This window comes from Athene noctua, chromosome 3 (genome assembly GCF_965140245.1).
Source record: "Athene noctua chromosome 3, bAthNoc1.hap1.1, whole genome shotgun sequence".
Lineage (NCBI taxonomy): Eukaryota > Metazoa > Chordata > Aves > Strigiformes > Strigidae > Athene > Athene noctua.
The window spans coordinates 75,792,040-75,807,022 of record NC_134039.1 but is presented as its reverse complement, the minus strand read 5'-3'; the positions used below and the strand labels follow the sequence as shown (position 1 = coordinate 75,807,022).

The following is a 14,983-nucleotide window of genomic DNA, read 5'->3' as shown; positions in this document are numbered from 1 at the left end:
CCCCTTCCATACCTTCTACCTTTGGCTTTGCTGGAGAAGATGGGTTTTATGCAAAATGTGTTTCATTTCTTATTTTCAGCTGGTGTTAAGAAGGTAGAACCTGGTATTTGCTATTTAAATAAAGGCACTGAGATGAATATATAATTGAATTAAAAATGGAGAGTTACCTAGGCACCAAATTTGTTTAGTAATTTGTCTTCACAGTGCCACTGTGTATGAATCTCTTTTCTGCATGACAGCTGGTTAATCTGTTTCGACAGCTACTTGATTTTATGAGGTAAGATATAGGGCTGAGCATCTATTAAGAAGTATTTCTTGTGAGGCACTTGCCTGAGGCTAGTTTCTTATTTAAATGAAGACCCCTCTAAAGCACAGCAGCTAAGTAAATGTACCTGGGTGTGTTTGAAATACCATGCCTGTCTCTTACTCATCAGAGAATGGCATAGAAATGAGACTAAAAATCAGTGTTAGTACGGGATTCTTGTTTTCCTCTGTTTTCTTTTGAAAAGGAGAAACTAATCTTTGTTCTCTTCTCCTTCTACTTTTATTATATATCTTCTTTTAGGATGCTGTTATTTTAGTTATCCCTATATGCATTAAAAAAATCCAGTATTTGTAAATGAGCTGTGATTTTGAAAGTTGCACTGTTCATGCTACTCTGGATGATCAGAGATGGGTTGTTGAGTTGGTTGAGCATTTGAAAGAAGGAGGAACCAGCAGCTTCTCCTCTCATTGTCTTCGTCCTGAGCAGGGAAATTAAATGAAAAGGTTAAAGCAGTGCTCAAGTGTGCAAATGTAACGTGAGCTAAGGGTGTAGCCGCTGAAGAACAGCACTGTGGCACACAGTCCAGCTCTCAGCTGCCTCCTGTATCCAGCCAGGGCCACCCAAGGTTCTCTCAGCATCTCTCTGTGCAGATACAACTGAAGTTGTTTAAACAGGAAGAGTTGCTCCATGTGCCAGAAAGAGAATACATTATTTTGTATTCTGTTTGATGTTCTAACCTCACAATGTTGCACGTATTTTTAATAATTTTTTTGATGCTTAGAAGGAGCCAGAAATATGTTGATTTCACCCTGGGGAAAAAAAAAAAAAAAAAAAACCAAACCACAAAACCAACAACAAACCACCAAACCCTAAAAAAAGAGTGGATTATGTTTTTTGCTTGTCATCTGTATCAAATCTTCAGGTACCTGCAATGATTGTGAAACAACAAAAGATCTGGTGGGTTAAGAGACAACTGAGGAGGGGAGAAAAATGTGTGATAGTTCTGAATTCTCTGTTTCTGAAGAATTAATGACCAAAATGTTTAGAGAAAGAAACCGCTTTTTGAAGAAGCATGGATTTTTCTATCAATCTAATCTAGATAAAAATAAATAACATGTGTGGTGGAAAGATGGAATGGGTGAGGGGAAATGTTTTCTGTTCATAATTTATCTGCAAGAAGTAAAAAGATAACCATTTCTTAAATATCCTTGATAGCTGACCTCTAAGCCTATTTTTAGACTCTATTCATTTTTATTTTCTGACAGGTGACAGTTAAAAAGCCATCTTATTTTTCTACTGAAATGTTTTATTCCATTTCAATTTGCTTTCTTGAATCTTAAAATGACAAAGCTATTCCTAATCCTGTACTTGTGGCATTTAAACAAAATTGAACAAAAGGTGTATGCTATCTGAACAGAAGCTACAAGAAAGGACATCTGTAAGGAGAAGTGTGTTTTGTGTAAAATTATTTGAACTATGATATTGCTTTGCATTGCATAACCAAATGCAAATATTTCATTTAAAGAAAAATGCTGAAGGGAGCCATGGAGACCATAGAATAATTGGAAAAAGAAAGGGCAGATGGGGAAAAAAACAGCATTGAATCTAAAAGGTGGATTCTGATGGTGCATGTGTGACCACAATGATGAAAAAATACCAAGTAGAGCAGTATGTGCAGGAGAGGGTAAGAAAAGAGAAAGTATAGGCGGATTAAGGGAACAATAGAAAAACTGGAATAAAAGAGCAACAGAAAGATGAAGGGAAAAAAAAGATTTGAAATAAGATGAAATCAAGCTTTAAGAGGCTAAACGGTGCATTGATGCAATAACCAAATAAAATCAAGAGCTGGGGTAAAGTGGTGTCTTTGGCAGTTGATGCTTAACAAATGTTGAACATTGGATGTGAGTTTTCTCAAATAGAGCATTTATCTGGTAGTGCTAATATCACTTAACCTTGTAAAAATTGTTGTTTTCAAGGAAGGCACCACAGAAATAACTTCCTGGACAACCCTAGCCATTTCGAGTTTTAATAAGTGAAAGGCTAAAAGCAATTAATGGAAATGCTGTTAAGTAATTGCTAGTAAAAATTCCTCTTAAAATACTGTTTTTAGAATTATATCCCCTGTAGTTTTTTTTAAATATTCCAGAACTGGTAGTTCCCACAACTTCCCTTGAGCAATCATTCATAATTTAAGAAAGATCTGAAGATAACTTCTGAGCTCAGCTGCTAGTCTTTGTCTTTCACTCAGTTAATTACACATCCATGAGCTAATGTAAAGCAACTCTTTCAATATGAGCTTTTCTCCCTTACAGAACTGTTTTCAAGTCCTTTCACTAGCTGTTGTTTAGCTGAATTGCTGAATTGAAAACTATCTTTTTAGGTATTTCTTTCACTCCCTAGGTCATCTTGTGGCCTCTTGGGTTCTTTTCTGGCCTCTCTGCAGTTTTTTCTTCTTTCCTCTACACTTTGCAAAATTGAGAGTCTGGGTTTTATGTGGATGCCATGCTGTGTTACAGTAATAGAAACAATTACAGTCGTATCTTTATCTCTGCTGTCTCTAACTTGTGATACGTAATAACGAAGGTCAGAATTAAACACAGATAATCAAGGTGTGAAGTGATCTGGGGGTTTTTGTGAGGTTTTTTTCTTCTTTTTTTTTTCCCAGCCTCTGGCACAATGGAAGCATTTCCCCCCAAAAAATATGTGCTTGGACACTCCTTTATGTTAGTGCTGCCAAAATGGAGGTCACAGCCCAAAGATTTGTTCACATAGGCCTTCAGTGCTTGCAGGCAGATGGACAAGCTGCTGGGCTTTTGTAGCAAGCCCTGTGCTGTTCTAGTGCTTCTGCTAGCTTGGACATGAGTGACAGTTGTTTGCAGCCTGCCAGTGGATGCTTTAAACATTCTCAGGTGGAATATGCTCAGGCAGTGGTGTCAGCAGGCCCCAGGGCTGGCTGTGTACCGGCCCTGGCAGACTGCGGGGGGACAGAGGATGTGTGGGTCCCAGAGCCCTGGTCCCCCACGACCTGGCAGCTCCTCAGCCCTCTCATTCCAGGCTAGAGCGTATGGGCAGGGAGCGCCCAGAGAGGCAGGAATGAGGCAGAAGGCAAGGACAGATCAAAAACTTAATTAGGTAAATGAGTACTTTTAATTTTTTTTTATGAACTGCAGCCCATACAGTTAAAGGTCTGAGATCCCCTCCATGCTCCAAGCTAGATGCAGTTTTCTATTCTGAACTGTTACATTTAATTACAGGCATGTCCAGCATGTGTATCCAAGTAAGATGTTACAGTCCTCATCCATGGAAAAGAAGTTGGCAGGTAGTTGAAGCAGTTTGCCATAAATAAATGGGGATTGTTGGACAGCAAAACTCACTTGTGGACAGCTATCAAATATTCTACTGAGAGAACAGGGCAGTACCTAAACCTTAGTTACTGCAGGCTTACAATTAATTCTGTTCAGTAGGACTTTTGTATCTTGTTGAGTTCTGCACTGGGCAGTGTTGCATGGCTTCCTGTGGTGATTTTGTATGACCATGCAAGTTTCCCCTAATTCCAGTTCCAGTTCATCAGTTTTCCAGTTGCCGAAACACTCCTAGTCCTTCTCAGTTCATGTTCAAGCTTCAGCCTTGCTGTGGTCTAAAATGACTAAATTACTACATCTGTTGAACGAGGAACACAGGTAGGTCGTTCCTGCCTGAGTAACCTGATTTTGGCTGTACTAAGCCCAGATCTAAGATCCATCCTGGTCCTTGGTGGTGGCTGCCACAGGTGTTTAAGAAGGCCTCTGAGGAGAGGATAGTTAGGTTGGGATATTTCTCCAGAGTACTTTGATGGCTTCCAGCACATCACAACTCACAGATTTCATTTAGGAGATGACTCCATATTCAATAGCTGTTAATAGATTTTTCTTCCATAAACTTGTCCAGTCATTTGGTGATCTGAGGTAAGCGTTGCAGGTGCTCTGCACAGGAATAGCATAGATTAACAGTAGGATGTGTGAAGAAATATTTTCTTTTCAAACCTGCCATGTGATACCAACTTTTGATGCCCCTTAGTCCTCATATAGGAAGACAGTGAACAAGCACTACCTATTCATTCATCATTCCAGATTTCTTAGATTTCTTTCCTGTCCTGCTCCAGTTTTATCTTTTCCAGGTTCAAGAGTCCCAGTGTATACAGTTTGTATCCTTTTCCATAATAATTTTTTTTAAATTTTGCTTTATTTCAGTTTGAGTTACTGTACCTAATGGGCTTTGCATTAATTCCCCCAATACTTCTTACCAATTGATGTGTTTGTTGAGTTTCTTTCTCTGAAATCCTGAATTTGAGACCTCATTTCTCAGTGGTGATAACTATTTTGGAGCCAAACACAGCATACATTTCTTCTCCCCCCTCTCACATATATCTCTTCACTTTCATCTATATTTCATTTTGTCTCTTTTGCCACTCAGTGTCTTGAAGTTCTACAACATATCGAGTTGGCCTTTATCTTTTCTCCATGGAATATATTCTTCACCACCATTATTACTGCACTGTCATTTCCTCATCCAGATGGAACTTGCCCCCTTGCTGATTTTTCTTTCTTTTCTTTTTTACTGGTCCAGCTGTAAATGTGCAAGAAAAAATAAAATTGAGATCTCTCTGTCTTGAACAAGCTTCTAAAGCCTCATGCAAATTTGACTCAAGCCTGTGGCTAAACCTTGACAGCTCTAGAGATACCAGCTTTACCTTCTCCTATCACTGACAGGCTATTCCACCTGCCTGCCAGAAGAGAAATTATCTGCCTAAACAAGGCACAGCAAAGACAAGTGGAGATACTGCAAAGGCAATTACCAGGAGAGGTATTAACATCAGAAAGCACAGAAGAGGCAGATGCCGCAAACTTACCAGCAGAGGTAGGGAGGAATGGGGAGATGGCATCCAGGATCACAGCGGATCAGCCACCCGTGGCTTTTCCTCCACCTTTTGCTGAGCCAACAGTGATACCGGTTTTTACACTATGTCTTTGCAAGGTTTTGTTTTGGGAGCTCAGATGCTGTGTCTCTTTCTGCTAATCTATGATAATGATAGTTATGTCACAAGGATGAGCAAGTGTTTCTAACTAATTACTTCAGATGAACTGATAGTTTATAAATTAGTGTCTGTAAATTTCTTGTCCAGTCCCTGATACTTTCGGAGGAAATTATTCTGGGTGTAGTAAACAGCTTAAATTTGATGCTTTAAAACCATTTGAAAAATATGACTAATGCATTCACTTAACATCTTATGTCATGATGTTTGCTCAAACTTTTTTCCCGCTTTCAGACTATAGATGCAGTTCACTAAATACACTTACGGCAATATAAATCCTAAATATTTTGTCATTCGAGATGCATCTCCCTGGTATTAAATTAGTGCTTATGCCTTACAGGGTTTGTTTTCTCCATTAATTAAGTAGCCACAAATGTGCTTTTTAAAGAACTACTACAAGGAGCTCCGCTGGTTACAGCTTGCTCACTAAATGGATGTTGTGTACTGGGAGGAATGGTTTCAAAAAAGAAATGATCCATTTCACTGGAATCAGAAATTTTTATATATCTGTTTCCCCTTTACAAAGTGCCACAGAAGACTTCTAGCACATGTATTATTTATGTAGTTTACTTTTCTAAAGGACCAGCAGGAAGATTATTTCTGCTGAAGTAAAATAACCATTTAAAACGTTTGGTTTAACAGTTAATTTACTGATTAATCATTGAAATTTTAAGTGTTCACTTTCAGGGTCAGATGAAGTCCTGTTGCTTCCAGAAGTAGCCATTAACATGTAATCTGCTTAAATAACTGTTTTTAATTGTCTATGCTTATCTATACAGTTTTGAATAACTTAGGTTATATTTGGCCAAATAAAAATAAAGGATTTATATATCGGTAAAGACTGTTATCACTCTATCCCAAAGGAAGCCAAACACTCTGCTAACTTGGAATATGCAAAGTGTAGTGGACTGATTTAGCTGATAACTTAAAAAGGGTCTGCCATTGAGTATAGTAGCTGTTCTTTATGGATAATTGAAAGTATTATTATCATGGGAAAACAATGTAGAACATATTACATCAAGATCTATTTTTTCTGTAAACTTAAATGTTTTGTGGGTTGATTTTTTTGTTTGTTTGTTTCTTTGTTTTGTTTTTCACTAAAATACACATAACCAATTTAATCTGAAAAAGAATGCTTGGTAAATTTTAAGTAAAAGAAAATTACCAGCATGTCATTTTGGTGAAGACGTACCATACTCATGTGTCACAAAGCCTTAGGGTCTAGCATGTCAGGATCCCTGGTGGATCAAACTATTCTGATAATATTTTTCTGTCAAATCCAGGTGGTTCTGTTTAACATTGTTGCTTTCTCCTGTTAGAATCTGGGCATTCCTAATTCCCCAAACTCTGATGGTTACTTTTTTACTATTAGCAGTAATCCTAGGAATAGGAAAAAACAGAATATCATAACAAAATTGATTACACAAATTAATAACCTAAGAAAATTTCAGCAAAGCTTTTAAAATAAAATCTGTTAACTAATCCTGTGTGCCTGAATAGATGTAAGAGTCTGAGCTCCTTCGTCAGGGCACTAGTCAAGCATCCATAGTGGACTATTTAATAGCATTTGCTTTATCTTACTGTAGATTTTCCAGTATTTAGTCATTATTCAAAATGGATTGTATGTATCTTATTCAATGATGACTTTAAAATCAGTAAGTTCAGCTGTACTAATAATATATTCAGTTTTAAGGGCCAAAATCCTGCCCTGGTTGCACCTGTGTCTTCTGAAACCAGAAGAGAATGAATACCCAGTTTCCCTAACAAAGAATCTTAACTTGTCTTTGCTAGGACTGCTGGCAGTAGCCAAGTGTAGTACCAGAATATGCCTTTAAGATTTTGCACCAGGTGACATGCAGCAAAGGTACCAAATCCTACAGGTAGCAATTAGCTCCCAACAGCCAGTTCCCAACTGTGCTGCTTTGTGTGTCAAGCATAAAATGTGTGTTGTCTTTCTGAAGCCTGACTAAGCAGCTTTGGATATTACAAAGGCTCTGCTGCATGTTTTCATTTGCATAGATTAGTCTTTCTCCTTTTTATTACACTGACTAATCAGGAAAATTTCTTATGCCAGACATGTTTATAACCTTCTATGATCATGTTTAGCTACATAGATAAAATATCCTCTCATTTTCCTGATTATTGCATGAAAGCAGTACTCTTAGAAAGCTAAAACGCTAATTTTACAATCCTTCCCTGCCTCTCTACTTTGTCTTCCCCTTTTTCCTCCCAGAACCCACATGTCCAAATCCTCACCTCCTTTTCCTATTTATTCACTTTGGTGTCATCTTTTGATGGCACAGACAGAACTACTTGTCTTGATTCTTAGGCTCAAAACCAAGTGGAAGTATTGAATGTGCATTTGGCAGGGATGGCAGTGCTTGGCAATTGCCCTTCCCCATGTCATGCCTGGGGAACAGGACAGTCCAGGCAAGGAGAAGCAGAGGAAACCACTGAGGGAACAGAGAATGGGGAAGAAAGAACAGTAGTTTACTGTAGAGAAAGTCTTGTGAAGATTGAGGACAATTTGTTACGTGTCTGAAGGCCTGCCATAGAGTTGCTTTTGTGTCTGGCTGGTCTCTGCAGCTTCTTCCCAGGCCACAGGCTGGCAGGCAGGAGGAAACACCCTGACACTGAACTGCTTCTCCGTGCTCAAAAAGTAAACTGCCCCAAGTAGAAAAATAAATAATTGATTTCACATAAAATTCAGTAAAATAATAGGTTCATGTCTTTTTATTTCAGGAAACAAAGTTCTGTCAAAGTGTTACCCAATCTGCAGAAATGCAGCTGTAGTAGTTGACTCTGCAGTGTACAAATGCCTGAAAAAGTCTCAAAGAAACTCCGGGCCTCTCTGTTTTTCTAACAGATGAGTAAGAGAGTGTGTAACACAAATTCAGGCCTGAATAGTCATTCCAAATTTTCACTGATATCTGTATTAGCAGATTTAGGCTTTGATATTTCATATCAGATGTTTGATACCTCTGTAATGGAAACAGAAAAAGTTGCCTTAGGTTCTGAAAATAAGGAGTGAAGCTTAGAAATCAGTTATCAGTCAAAGGAAAGTCAGATTTAAGGATGACAAGTGTGAACCAATCTGGCCTCTTAGTTTTGTAAGATTTCTGTGAAGCGTAATGGATAAACTTCTAACAATAACTATTAACACAGTTTTGAGAGATGAGCAAATGCCGTTTGGAAAATGCAGTGTGTTTTTTCATCTTGTTTGTAAAATGAGAAATTTTTCCTAAATTGATTTTTGTGGAAATAGATATCATCTGTGAGTTTAACCTTAGCTCAAGAAATAACTAATATAAAATACTTTGGAAAAGTGACAACTATTAAAATGACGAAATTCACATGTCTTTGTGAATCGATATGAGAATTTTTTGAAATGGTGATTAAATTTTAAAGGATTTAACCTAAATGCAGCTTAAATGCAGTACTTCACTTGCAACTTTCTTTTTTCTGTTAGTTCACTAGAAAATGTAAAAGCCACTCACCTTCCCAATGAGTGGTCTACTTACGACTGCCTGAGCAATTAGAAAGGGTAACGGTGACTCTCTTAAGTATGCTGGGGAGAGGTGTCTGTCACAGCCTTGGCTGATTAGATCTAACCCCATTACAAACCAGCACTGGCCGCATGCTCCCAGCTCCATCATAAACAATTCATTTCGTTTCCTTATACAGCCATCTAAACATTGTTGCAAGCAGAGAGAACAGAGTGAGCTGTCCTCATAGATGGATGAATGTGCACCCTGATTTATTCTATTGATTCTGCAAAGTCAGCTGTTTGACTTAAACTAAGGACCATGAACTACAGGCCAAGCAGCCATCGGAAAGCAAGGGAGAATGGCTGATAATTTCAGAAGGAGACAGGTAGAGTTGTCCTTGTACTTAATTCTGTCACAGAATGAACAGAGAGTCAACCTGAAGCATTTTAGTCCTCTCATGTACGTTACCATTTTTCATCTGGGCTTGCTACATTTATTTCTTTGCTCTATCAACCTATCTGTTACCATTTCCTTTGCTGACACATTCATGCCTTCTAAATTAAAGTATAGGATCATGATGCCCCGATTTGTTTCAAATCATCATGTATTTGAAATAACTACAGTGTCCTGTAGAAGGGTTAACTGCAGAACTATAAGTGTCATTTGTTGTTTTCCTCTGCCTTTCCCTCTCTCTTGTCTTTTACTGTGGGGTTAAAGAGCTGATTTGGAACAAAATGCACATTTTGCCAGCCTAACATCTTTCACTTTGTACACTTATTACCTATCGCAGTGAGTTTTCAATTCCAAGTAGGGCATCTTTGCACTGCTGAAGTACAAATGCTTCCATATATATTCTAGATGAGTGGGAAAGTGTATTGCTGTACCATACCAGAGCACCCCTTAATAGCACCGTTAAGAATGGTTTCCAGATAATGTTTCCTAATAACTATAAAGATTCATTCTTTACCCTTGGCTTCACTTTTATTTAAAATCTTTTTGCTAAGACTTGTATGGTATAGTGTCTGATATTATTATTAATACTTATTCAAAAGATGGCATTATGAGAAGCCAAATGTATAATTTTGTATTAATGACTTTTAACAAAGCCAGCCTATTTTTCTGATCTTACTTTCTCTGTCTAGTATTGTACAAATCATCCGAGATTGTCTGGAAAACTAATTTTGTGTTATTTCTTGGTCAGTATTGCAAGTTCTAATTTTCACTTGTTATACATGAACTGTAGTTTTCATTAATTCTTGTTACCACATTTTTAGGGAGGTGAGGTAGTGGTGTGTTTCTGAATTTTCCCTGCTTTTTGTTTTTTAATTTCCTTAGGGTATTGTGAATCGTGGAGAACTCCGTAATAGTTGGGACATAATAGGATTTTTTTTTTTTTTAATTATATTTAAATGATAGAAATGAGCACAGCATTTCAAGAGTGGACCACTGTCAGGACAGGGTGGTCAGTCAGTGCTGCATTCAAATTCAGACTCATATTACTAAGATAGTCATAATTTAGAAGTGAATTTATTGAAACTTAGTCACTTGTCTATCAGTTTCTGGTAAGAAATAAGTTCACTAAACGCGTGTACAGTTTTGACATTGACCAATCTCTGTATGGTCATATGATACCATAAAGTTGAGTATTTAACAAGAGAGCTTACCCAGACTTTTCCACTTGCTGATTCTTGCAAGTCATTCTATTTAAATCACATTAATAAGTTGCAGAATCAAGCTTTCAGTTTTCTGTTTCACATTTATTGCTTTATGTTATAAGTTGTATACCATGACAAGTAAATCAGAAAATCTAAGGCAACACCTCTTAGGGTTGTCTTAAACTGCTTATATTTCAGTTATTTTGCATAAACCTGGCTTGCTTACTTCTTATTCAGCATAAAATAATGTTTCTATTCCTAGAAGAAAACTTAGAGAGGACTGTGGAGGTATTCACAAGTTGTTGAATAGTTAATGGCTTTTGAGAAGTTAGTGGCCTAATTTGAATTAGTTTGAGATTTCATTGAACTCCACTCCTTTAAGCACTAGCCAAGGCTGCCATGATGCAGCTGTGCTCATCTTAGAAAATACACCATCAAGCATTCTCTACGATAGCTTTCTTTATGTTCATTTTGAAAATTAATTTACAATTGTCAAGATAAATGATGCAACGATCCAAATAAATGACACAACTAGTAAATGAGAGTTTATGTTTTTCAGTGAGTGAATTGAAAAAAATATTTACTTATGATTCACTTATGAAATTATGTGATGGCTTGTCAAACCACCTGACTTTAAAAATGACTCAAAATGTAGAGTTATATCACATGTATCTTGGTGAACTGTATTCCCAAATGTTTTCATTTTAGTTTATCACTTTCTGCAATGCATAAGAGAGATGTTTGCTACTTGCTGCATGTCTAGATGCAGCATTCAATGAGTCTTGTTTCTTCAGAGTTCCTTGAATACTGGCAGGTCTAACTTTTACTTCCTTCCTGCTTTTGGCTGACTTTACACAAAGTCTTGCTGATGGTCTTTGGGTTTTGTACCTTTACTGTGTAGAATTTTGGAAATTTGTATTACACAAGTATTCTTTTTTCCTGTTTTTATCATGAACTTTGATCATGACTGTGAATAATTAAGAGCAGGATGTCAGGCTAGATCTCCACTTAAAAGGTGTGCCCAGTAATCATGCTGATCTAGGATGATAAAAAAGATTAATTACTGTTCTCATCCTGGCTACTGTTGGGGATTCTGCTAGCAGGAACAGCAAAAAAAAGTGCAGAACAATTAATTGCTCTGTATTAGTTCCACTCCTAGCTCTCTTACTCCTTTTAATACTTTGAAGTGTTATTATCTTTTCTGAAGCTTTTATGAACTCTTGTGAGTATTTAAGGACTTTTGAAAAATTACTTAACAAATATAATCTGTGGCACTCAAATCCATTACAGTCTTTTCTCCCCCCATATAGTGTGAGACTAATAAATCACATAGGAAGAAAATAAAATGGCTATCAGTCTTTTTCCTCCACAGCAGATGTGGTATCTTATATGTGGCAGCGTTTGGGTACAATTTTACTTGGGAAAATTAAATCCATAAGGAAATATTAATATTGAAAACATGTACAGTGATTGATCTACCATTTTATGGAGGGTAAAACAGATGCAAAGCATGCCCGGGATTTTGTACAAGAGCAATTTTGTTTGATTAGATTTTCCACCTTCACTTTAAAACCAAAAACAACTGCACCATGCACTGATCCTACGTGGTGCCTAAAGACAACACCTTCAAGTGATCAGTGCATTTGAATATAATATTTCATATTCTTAAGTATGCCTCTGAGGAATAAGGGTGTTTGGTTTAGTAAAAACTGCTTAGAAATGGTGCAGGAAATGGAGGAAACACCAAGTGATATGGATTGCAGTTCAAGGCTGGCCACCAGCCTGTGCAGAACTGTCCAGATGAATTGCAGCTGCAGCCCCAGAGATGCTGGTGGGGCTGCAAGGTTTGATGGAGTCCGGTAATAGTTAACTGAGAGAGTACATGTGTGCATACACTCCTTGGCAGCGCACTCATTGCACGGCGAAACCCGGCCTCACAGCCAGCAGTGACAGCGGGAAGGGACACAGATGTCTTAGTGACCTGTCCGAAATTCTCAGCGTTTGTGGTAGGTGGTTCTTGGCGCTGCCTTCCCTCATCCTTGGGCCTGGTACTCATGCTTCTCCTTCTTGCATTTCTTGGTATTAACATGACGCTCTTTTAACTCAGTTTCTTAAATAATGCAGTGAAGCCCTTTGGTCTTCATCCAGATATTTTTATTCATGAAGGCATAGATTACTATCATTTATTAATTATTATAGTATGGCAGATAAGACCTAACCAAAATTATGGCCCCATTATATTAGGCAGTGATTCAGCACAAAACCAGAATGTTGTTCTGCCAAATAGTTTTATAGTTCTTACTCTTCTGTTTTATAGAAGGGGAGTTAAAGGCAGGGCATGAAGATATATTTTTTCCAATGTCACATAGGAGGACTGTGACAGAATCTGGAATTTAAGACCTTATTAATCTTAGTCCACTGCCTTAACCAGAACAGCATTTTCTTTCCTTGCAGTAGTTAATATTATTTACTTAGTGTAACTAAGCTTTCTTCCTTGGTTGGTAAGAAACACTATTAGACTGTGGTATAATAATGCCATAAATCTAAAACAATTACCAGTATATTCACCAGGGCAAAGACTTTGTGGTTTTAATATTTAGAGGGTGTAAAGACTATTTATTTTTGCTTTAAAGCAAACGTGTGTGCATGTTATGTGCAAATATTGTATTTGCTTGCGTTTTGCTTTTCCCCTAAAGGAATGAACCAATTAGTCCTCTCAAACAGAGTATGACATACTGGAGTAAATGTTAAGGAAAAATATAGCCAAAGTTAAAACAAGTAACTATGGTAAAACCAAAACAAGAAGTTATGGTAAAAAACAAAACAAAAGCCCTCTGGGAATTCAAGAAATTTGAAGTTAGAATATAACACATCAAGAAGAAAACTACAGTAGAAATTTTCTTTGTTATAAATTATGCTGCTCTGCAGGCAAGGATTATGTAGATCTTTCTACTCCATTAGGATTCATTCACCTTTGAGATTATGGTATTCCATAAAATCTGAATGTGGACATACCCTCCAGTAGGTGTCTGAAAAACAATGCTGTGGCAGTGCAGGGGGAAGAGGAAGAAATGTAAGCAAAATAATATTGGGTTTTATTACTTGTAATCTATTTGTAGAGTTGGAGAAGAAGGAGATAAATTATGTTTCTCAGGCCTTGTATTTGTTATGCTCCATGAGTGTCTGTTTTGCAGAGACCCAAGCCATATAAACACATGTGCTCTTAGCAGTGTAAATCCAGCACTCATCTCTGAGGTGGTGGTGGATTCTTGGGTCCAGTAAGACTCCATGGCCCAGCTCGTGAACTGGAGTCACATGGCAGGGCTTCACTGCTAAGAGAGAGATCCTCTCTGCCAGGGCTGGAAGAGGGGTATCATCCTCTTCAGCAGATGGGTTCAGAAGTGCGAGGTGCAACAGGTATACATACATAAATGGGTTTAGAATCTCTAGTTTTTGTAGATCTGGCCTGAAGGCCAGTGGCCACTGGTATGATAACTGGAATTCAGTTCCCACTAAATCTCCCTCATCCAACTCTCATGTCTCCACTAACACACATATTTTTTCCAGAATTTGTGATATATTTGATGTTTCTAAGTCACTATTCTTCCATAGAAGTGTCTCTAGCAAACTAGTAACTATTATTCCATAGTTGTTAAGTCAGTCATGTGTGTTGTGGACTGCATTATGAGAAGTGGACTTGGTTTAATACGTCTTGTATTTTAGCTGGTATTAACAGATGTTCATAAGGAAGCTGTTTTCCAAATTGCTAAGTTAACTAAGCCGTTAACTTCTTAGTTGCAAATAGCAGCTAAGGATTAGCAGCTACCTAGAACAGTGGGGAGAAGGCCTGATTTTAGTGAATTTGTAACTGTGTGTTACTGTGTGTTTTGTGAATTTGTTTATAGAATCAGAATCATTTGGGTTGGAAGGGACCTTTAAAGGTCATCTAGTCTACCCCCCTGGCAATGAGCAGGGACATCTTTAACTAGATCAGGTTGCTCAGAGTCCAACCTGACAGTGAGTGTTTTGAGGAGTTTAGAGTCTCTGCAGTTCATTCTAGCCAAACTTTACTACCTTTGTCAAGTTTCACGTGAAAGAAATCTGGTATTTAAAGACTAGGGCTCCTTGTTTAAGGGTGAGCCATAAAAGTAAATAAAGCTCTGTCAGAATTGTGACTGGGGACAAAAAAATATAACATCTCGAGGAAAATCTGTTTGGGGGCTCCAGATCCAGATTGGTTTTCCTACTTGTTCTTTACTGGTCAATGTGCAGTGCCACGGGAAGGGTTGTCAGGTACAGGTCATCCCCAGTAAGAACACCCTCTAGGAAACTGAGTAAATGGAGAAAATATGTCAAAGGCTCACTGTGTGCTGTTGGAAAAGAAAAGGGTTTGCAGACAAGTGGCATAAGGCTGGAAGAACTTAGTGTGTGAACAGCCATGGATGGAAAGAGCCTGGGGTGTGGGAAGGGAATATAAGTCACTGCCACGACATCCCTGTGGCTC

At 37.8% G+C, this 14,983-nt stretch overlaps 1 protein-coding gene across 11 annotated transcripts in view; it reads left to right on the top strand.

The window, feature by feature from the left end:
- Positions 1 to 14,983, top strand: part of MAGI2 (membrane associated guanylate kinase, WW and PDZ domain containing 2) — a 789,209-nt gene that overhangs the window by 132,721 nt on the left and 641,505 nt on the right. The gene's annotated exons all lie outside the window — the stretch shown is intronic.